This window comes from Vombatus ursinus, unplaced genomic scaffold (genome assembly GCF_900497805.2).
Source record: "Vombatus ursinus unplaced genomic scaffold, bare-nosed wombat genome assembly UNPS02014821.1, whole genome shotgun sequence".
NCBI classification, from domain to species: domain Eukaryota; kingdom Metazoa; phylum Chordata; class Mammalia; order Diprotodontia; family Vombatidae; genus Vombatus; species Vombatus ursinus.
In genome coordinates this window covers 7,801,952-7,809,938 of record NW_020954599.1, presented here as the reverse complement: position 1 = coordinate 7,809,938, position 7,987 = coordinate 7,801,952, and positions in this window count along the sequence as shown.

Sequence of the window (7,987 nt, the reverse complement as noted above, 5' to 3'; positions counted from 1 at the left end):
TTTGGATCCCACAATCTCACACTCATAATTCTAATCTTAGAATCACAAAAACATACTTTGGATTCCACAATAATGCATAGACACACATATATGCAAATTTCTAATCTCAGAATTACATTACATGCCTCTGGTCTCACAATCACAGGCATATTTCTGATTCTACAACCAAACACACTTCTATTCCTACACTTACACACACAGACAACTGATCACATACCATACACACACTTCTGACTTCACAGACAACTGATCACATGCACACACACACACACACACACACACACTTCAGATCACAGAATCACTCAAACACACACACTTATGTTCCCACAATTACACATAACACAGTTTTGATTCTCCCAACCCCACATATTTCTGATTCCATAATCATACAAATATTCTTTTGAGTTCACAAACACTTCAGATTTCACAATCTCACACACGAGTTTCTTATCTCACAGTCAAATACTCATGATTCTGACCCCAGAAGCACACAAACACATTTCAGATTCCACAATCCTGTACACGTGCACATGCACGCGTACATGTGCGTGCACACACACACATACACCCCTGCTTCTAATCGAGCTATCAGAATACATGCCTTTGTTCTCACAATCATACAAACACTTGTGATCTCACAGTCACACATGCACATTCATTTCTAAACCCCAAAACAATACAATTCTGAGTTCACAATCACACATTCAAACTTCTGATCCCAATATCACTCGCAGAATTTTGATCATACACACTTCTCATCAGATGACACAGACTTCTGATCTCACATTGATATATACATACACACTTCTGATTCCACAATGACAAATACATGTTTCAGCTGCCACAAACACACACACACATATCTGAGCCCACAATCACTCTTCTGTTCACAGAATACCAAAAAGGAGCTTCAGATCCCACAATCACACACACATAGTTACAATGCTCAACTACCTCCCCCCCACTCCCCATACAGACACATACCTACTTCTGATCCTACAATCACACCTATAATTTTGTTTCCCCAATCACTACATACACACACACTTATGAGCCCACAATCATAAAAACACAATGCTGATTCTACAATCACAGCATATTTCTTTACTCGCAATCACATGCACATACTACTGAACCCACAATCTTACTTACACTTCTGATCTCACAATGACACAAACTCTCACTTTTGATCCCTAAAAGACACACAATTCTGAGACCACAATCACACGCTCAACCTTCTGATTTCCAAATGCACATCTTGTCCAACCACACAGACTTCTGATCCCATAATCACACAGACACATTTCCAATTCAACAGTCAGTTCTGATCCTACAATCTCACACATAATTGTATCCCCACAATCACAACTTATGCTTCTGATTTTACAATCATGCATACACTTCTAAACTCATCCTCATATACTCTTCTTATCACACAATTTCATATATAAGCTTCTGATCCCACAATTACATACTCACACATTTGATCCCAGAATCACACATACACACTTCAAATTCCACAATCATATGTACTCTCACATACACAAAATTTCTAATCCCAGAATCACAATCATACCTCTGATCCAACAACACACACCTGTCAGATCATACAGACTTCTGATTTCACATTCACCTGATTTTACAATGACAAACACACAAACACACACACAAATCTGAGTCCACAATCATGCACTCTTCTAATCACTGAATCTCATACAGGAACTTCGGATCCCGCAATCACACACACACACCCTTCTGATCCCACGATTGCACACACAAACAATTCTTATCAAACATACACTTCTTATCTCATCAAACAGACTTCTGATCCTACATGCTAATTCCACGGTGATAAATACATGTTTCTCCTCCCACAATCACACACACACACACACACACACACACTCCATTCTAATCCCCAAATCACTCACCCCTCTGATTCCACAAAGATCTCACAATCACAGTACACTTTTGATCACACAATTGTACATATACACTTCTGATCCCATAATCACAGACATTTCTGATCTTAAAATCACACACAAGCTTCTGATCTTACAACCACACACACTTTTGATCCTACAATCATACAATACAGACACAGTTTCCAGAAACACACACTATTCTGAGTTTATAAACACTTCTGATCTCACAGTTTCATGCACATGTTTCTGATTCCTCAATCACACAAATACACCTATGATTCCACAGTAATACACACACACACACACACACACAATTCTAATCCCAAAATCACAATGCACTCCTTTAACCCCACAGTCATCCAGACACATATCTGATCCCCAGAAAACACACACACTTCTGTTCCCAAAATCACACAGACATTTCTGATTTCATAATCTCTCTCTCACACACACTTATGATCTCACAATCACACTTTTGATCCCACAATCATAAATACACACTTTGGATCCCATGATCACACAAATTACTGACCTTAACATTACACGCAGGCTTCTGAGTTCAATATCCCCTTCACATTTTTGATACCACAATCACACACACAGACTCTTCTGATTATACAAACATCCTTCTATTCCCACAATCTCACATTCATGTTTATTATTTCACAGTCACACATGTACTTCTGATCTCCAAATCACTCATGCCTGTGATCACATTCACACTTCTTAGCCCAAAACCAAATGTATTTCTGATCTTAGAATTACATATAAGCTTCTGATAGGAGAATAACCACACACTCTTCAGAGCCCATGATCACACATATTTCTGGTGGTGGTGGGGACAGATTGTAGAATCTGAAGCATGTATATAATGTTAAGATCAGTAATATCTATGATTGTGGGATCAGAAGTGTGTGTGTGTGTGTGTGTGTGTGTGATATAATGGAATCAGAGGCTTGTGTATGATTTTAAGATTACAAGTGTGTGATGTGATTGTGGGATCAGAAGTTTGTGGATGTATGACTGTGGGATCAAAAGTGTGTGTATGTATGTGTGTGTGGGTGAAAGCTATAGTCCTATGAAAAAATGTTCTAAATCACTACTGATTGGAGAAGTGCAAATTAAAACAATTTTCAAGTACCATGTCCCACCTATCAGGCTGGCTAATATGACAGAAAAGGAAAATGAGAAATGTGGGAAGGAATGTGGGGAACTGGGACAATAATGCACCATTGTTGAGATTGTAAACTGATCAACCATTCTGGAGAGCAATTTCTAACTATGCCCCAAAGTCTTTAAAACTGTGCTTACCCTTTGATCCAGCAATACCACTACTAGGTCTGTATCTCAATAAGATCAAGATTGTTATCTGTTTGTTAAAAAAATATTTATAGTAGGTCTTTTTTTAGTAGCTAAGAATTGGAAATTGAGGGTATGTTCCTCAATTGGGGAATAGCTGAAAAATTGTGATATATGATTGTAATGGAATATTATTGTGCTGTTAGAAATGACAAGCATGGATGATTTCATGAAAAACCTGGAAAGACTTAGATAAACTGAAACAGAGTGAAGTGAGCAGAACCAAGACCGTTGCACACAGTTACAGCATTATTATACAATGAATGACTGTGAATGTCTTAGCTATTCTTAGCAATAATGATCTAAGACTATTTCAAAGGACTCATGATCAAGAATGCTATCCATTACTAAGAGAAAGAACTGATGTTGTGTGGATACAGATGGAGGCATAGTATTTTTCACTTTATTTTTTTGTTTTGTTCAAGTTTTTTTTTTTCAACAAAATGACTAATATGGAAGTGTTTTACATGATCGCACATGTGTAACCTACATCAGATTGCTTATTGTCTTAAGGGGGGTAGAGAGGAGGGAGGGAGGGATAGAATTTGGAAATAACTTAACAATGAATGTTAAAATTTGTTTTAAATGTAATTGGGGAAAATAAGTTATTTTAAAGTGTATGTGTGGTTTTAGAATCAAAAGTGCGTGTAAATTGTGGAATATGAATCATATGTGTAATTTTAGTATCAGAAATATATATATATAATTGAGGAATCAGAAGTGTGTGGGATTTGGGGCTCAAAAGTGTGATGTGTGAGCATGGATCTGATGTATGTATGATTGTAAGGTCAGAAGTGTATTGTGACTTGGGATAATAAACATGAATGTGAAATAGTGAGATCAAAAGCATATAATGTTATTGTGGGATGATGTGTGATTGTGAAATCAGAAGCGTGTTTATTTTTCGATTAGAAATGTGTGTGATTTTGGGATCAGAAGCCTGAGTAGGAAAATGTGTGATTAGAAGAGTGTTTTGGTAGACTCAGAAGTATATTGTGACTGTAGTGCCTGTGTTGTGATTGTGGGAACAAAATTATGTGTATAATTGTGAAGTCTGAAGTGGGTATGTATGATTTGGGGATTAGAAGCATCAGTGTGTGATTATGGGATTCAAAGCTTGTGTATGAGATTGTATGATCAGAAAAGTGTGTGATTGTGGCCTCAGATGTGCACACATATAACCTATATCAGATTGCTTACTGTCTTAGGGAGGGGGGAGGAAAAGGAAGGAGAGATAGAATTTGGAACTCAAAACTTAAAAAAAACATAAATCAAATGTTAAAAATTGTTTGTAGATGTAATTGGGGAAAAGAAAATATTAAAAAAAAGAAATATGTATGGGGATGTGGTCTGAAGTGTGTGTGATTATAAGTGTGTGTAATATTGTGGGATCAGAGGTGCATGTGTATGTGTCTGATTGTAAGGTCAGAAGTCTGTGAGGTGGCATGAGAAGTGTGCATCAGTATGTGATCAGAGGCCTGTGTGTGATTGAAGGATCAAAGCTCTTTGTGTGTGTGTGTGTGTGTGTATGATAGTAGAGTTTGAAGTGTGTTTGTGTGATTTTAGGATCACCAGTGTGTGTGATTGTGGGAGCAGAAATGTGTTATTTGTCATTGGGAGATCAGAAGTCTGCATGACTGGATAAGAAATGTGTTTTTGAGTATTTTATAAGAATTGTGTGTGTGTATGCGTGTGTGTGTGTGTGTGTGTGTGTGTGTGTGAGAGAGAGAGAGAGAGAGAGAGAGAGAGAGAGAGAGAGAGAAGAGTGAGAGATTAGGATCAGAGGTGTGACTTTCTAATTTTGACTGCCTAAATTAGATACCCTAATTATGTCAATTTTATTCCCTAATTTAGAACATGATTTTTTCACTCCCTAATTGTGACAATATGAACACATAATTTTGTATTTCTAATTTTGGCAATTTAACTCCCTGTTGACTCATTAATTTTGACTTTTTCATTTTATTTGCATTTTTAAATGTTTCCTTAATTTTAAACAATTTGATTCTCTAATTTTACTTTTTAATTTTTACATGTTGAGTTCCTAATATTGACCTCTTAATTTTGACAATTAGAATCTGTATTTTGACTCTTTAATTTTGACTTCCAACTTTTGGCAAATTGACTTCCTAATATTAACTTCTTATTTTTTTTGACAATTTCGCCACTTAATTGTGACTCTTTAATTTTGTCCATTTGACTTTTTAATTTTGACTCCCTTATTTTAACTTCCTAATTTTTGTCAATTTAGCTTCCTAATTTTGGCTTCCTGATTTTTACAATTGAACTCTCTAAAAGAAACTTCCTAATTTTGACAATTTGACTCTCTAATTTTTCTTTAATTTAAAAACTTCGATTCTATAATCTTGAATCTTTAATATTTACAATTTGACAAACTAATTTTGATAGTTTGACCCCCACCTTATACTGACTCCCTAATTTTAGCTCTCTAATTTTGACAATTTGACTCTCTAATTTTTTACTTAATGGTAACAATTTAATTTCTTAATTTTTACAATTTGATACTTTAATTTTACTTCCTAAGTTTGACCATTTGACTCTACACTTTTGACTTTTTTGTTTTGAATTTCTAATCTTTACAGTTTGACTTTTTAATATTGACTCCCTAATTTAGAAAAATTGACATCCTAATTTTAGTTTGATTTCTAATGTTGACTCCCCAATGCTAAAAATTTGACTTCCTAATTTTGACAATTTGACTTTTTAATTTTTTTAGCTTCAATATTTTGATTCCTTAATTTCAAATCTTTAATTTAAAAAATTTCACATTCTTATTTTGACTACTTTTGAAACTCTTATTTTTACTATTTGATTCCCTAATGTTGACTCCCTTGTTTTGAAAATTTGACTTTTTAATTTAGACATTTTAACTCATAATATTACCTTTTTTTGTGTGTGTGTGTGAGGCAATTGGGGTTAAGTGACTTGCCCAGAGTCACATAGCTAAGTGAGTGTTATGTGTCTAAGGCCAGATTTGAACTCAGGTCCTTCCAACTCCAGGGCCAGTGCTCTATCCATTACACCATCCAGCATAATATTAACTTCTAAATCAACAGTTTGACTTCCTAGTTTTGACAATTTGACTCCTTAATTTTAAAAATTTTAACATTTTGAATCTTTATTTTTTACAATTTACCATTCAAATTTTGACAGTTTTACTCTCTAATTTTGAGTCTCTTATTTTTACTATTTGATTCTCTAATATTGACTCCCTAATTTTGAAAATTTGACTTTTTAATTTAAAAAATTTAACTCATAATATTAACTTTTAAATAAACAGTTTGACTTTAAATTTTGACAATTTGACTCTTTAATTTTTAAAATTTTAATATTTTAAATCTTTATTTTTTACAATTCATCATTCAAATTTTGACAGTTTTACTCTCTAATTTTGAATTCTTAATCTTTACAAGTTGACACCCTAATTTTACTTTCCTAATTTTGACAATTTGATGTCCTAATTGATTTTATTGTTTTTAATAGTTAATTTTTACAATTTGATTGTAAAAATATCATGGGATCAAAAGCATGTGTCTGAGTAATTCTGGGATTAGAAATTTGTGTATGTTTGTTGTGATTGTAGAATCAGAGATGTTTGTCTGATTGTGGGATAAAAGTGTCTGTCCACGATTGTGGGATCAGAAGCAAGTATTGTGTCTTTTGCATCAGAAGTGTGAGTCTGGACTGTAGGATAAGAAATGGGGGTGAGAGACTGTGGGATCAGAAAAGTGTTGTTGTTGTTTTTAAAATCTGAAGTGTGTGTGTATATGATTGTAAGAATAGAAGAATGTGTGTGTAATTCTGGGATCAGAAGCATTTGTGTGTGTATAATTGTGGGATCAGAATTGTCTGTAATTGTAAAACCTGGGGTGTGTGTGTGTGTGTGTGTGTGTGTAATCAGAAGTATGTATGTGATTGTGGGATCAAAATTGAGAGTGTATAATTGTGGGATAAGAAGCATGGGCATGAGATTGTGGCATCAGAAGTGTATTTGTGTTATCAGATGAGTGGGAACATGTGTGATTGTGGGAACAGACGTGTGTGATTCTGGGATCAGAAGTGTGTGTGTGTGTGTGTGTGTGTGTGTATGATTGTAAAATCAGAAGTGTGTGTGTGTGTGATTGTGGAGTCATAAGTGTGTGTATGTGTATAATTGTGGGATCAAAAGGATCTGTGATTGTGAGATGTTAAGTGTGTGTATGATTGTGAGATCAGAAATCTATGTGCTGATGGGATAATAAGTGTGTGAGTGTGTTATAAGAAGAATGTGTGTGTATGATTATAAGATCAGAAGTGTGTGTGTGTATGTGCATATGATTTTGGGATCTGAAACATATGTGTGAATGTGGGATCAGAAGCATGTGTGTGATAGTGGGTTCAGAAATGTGTGTATGTGTATGACTGTGAGATTAGGGGTATCTGCGTGTGTGTGTTTGTATGATTTTGGGATCAGAAGCATGTGTATGTGATTCTGGGATCATAAATGCATATGTGAGTTCATGAGATCAGAAGAATGTGATTTTTGGGTCAGATGTGTGTGATTGTAAGATCAGAAGTGCGTGTTTGCTACTGTGGAAAAAGAAATGTGTGTGTGTATGTGTGTGGTGATTCTGGAATCAGAGATGTTTGTTTTATTGTCAACTCAGAAGAGTGTGTGATTGTGGGCTCAGAAATGTGTGTGA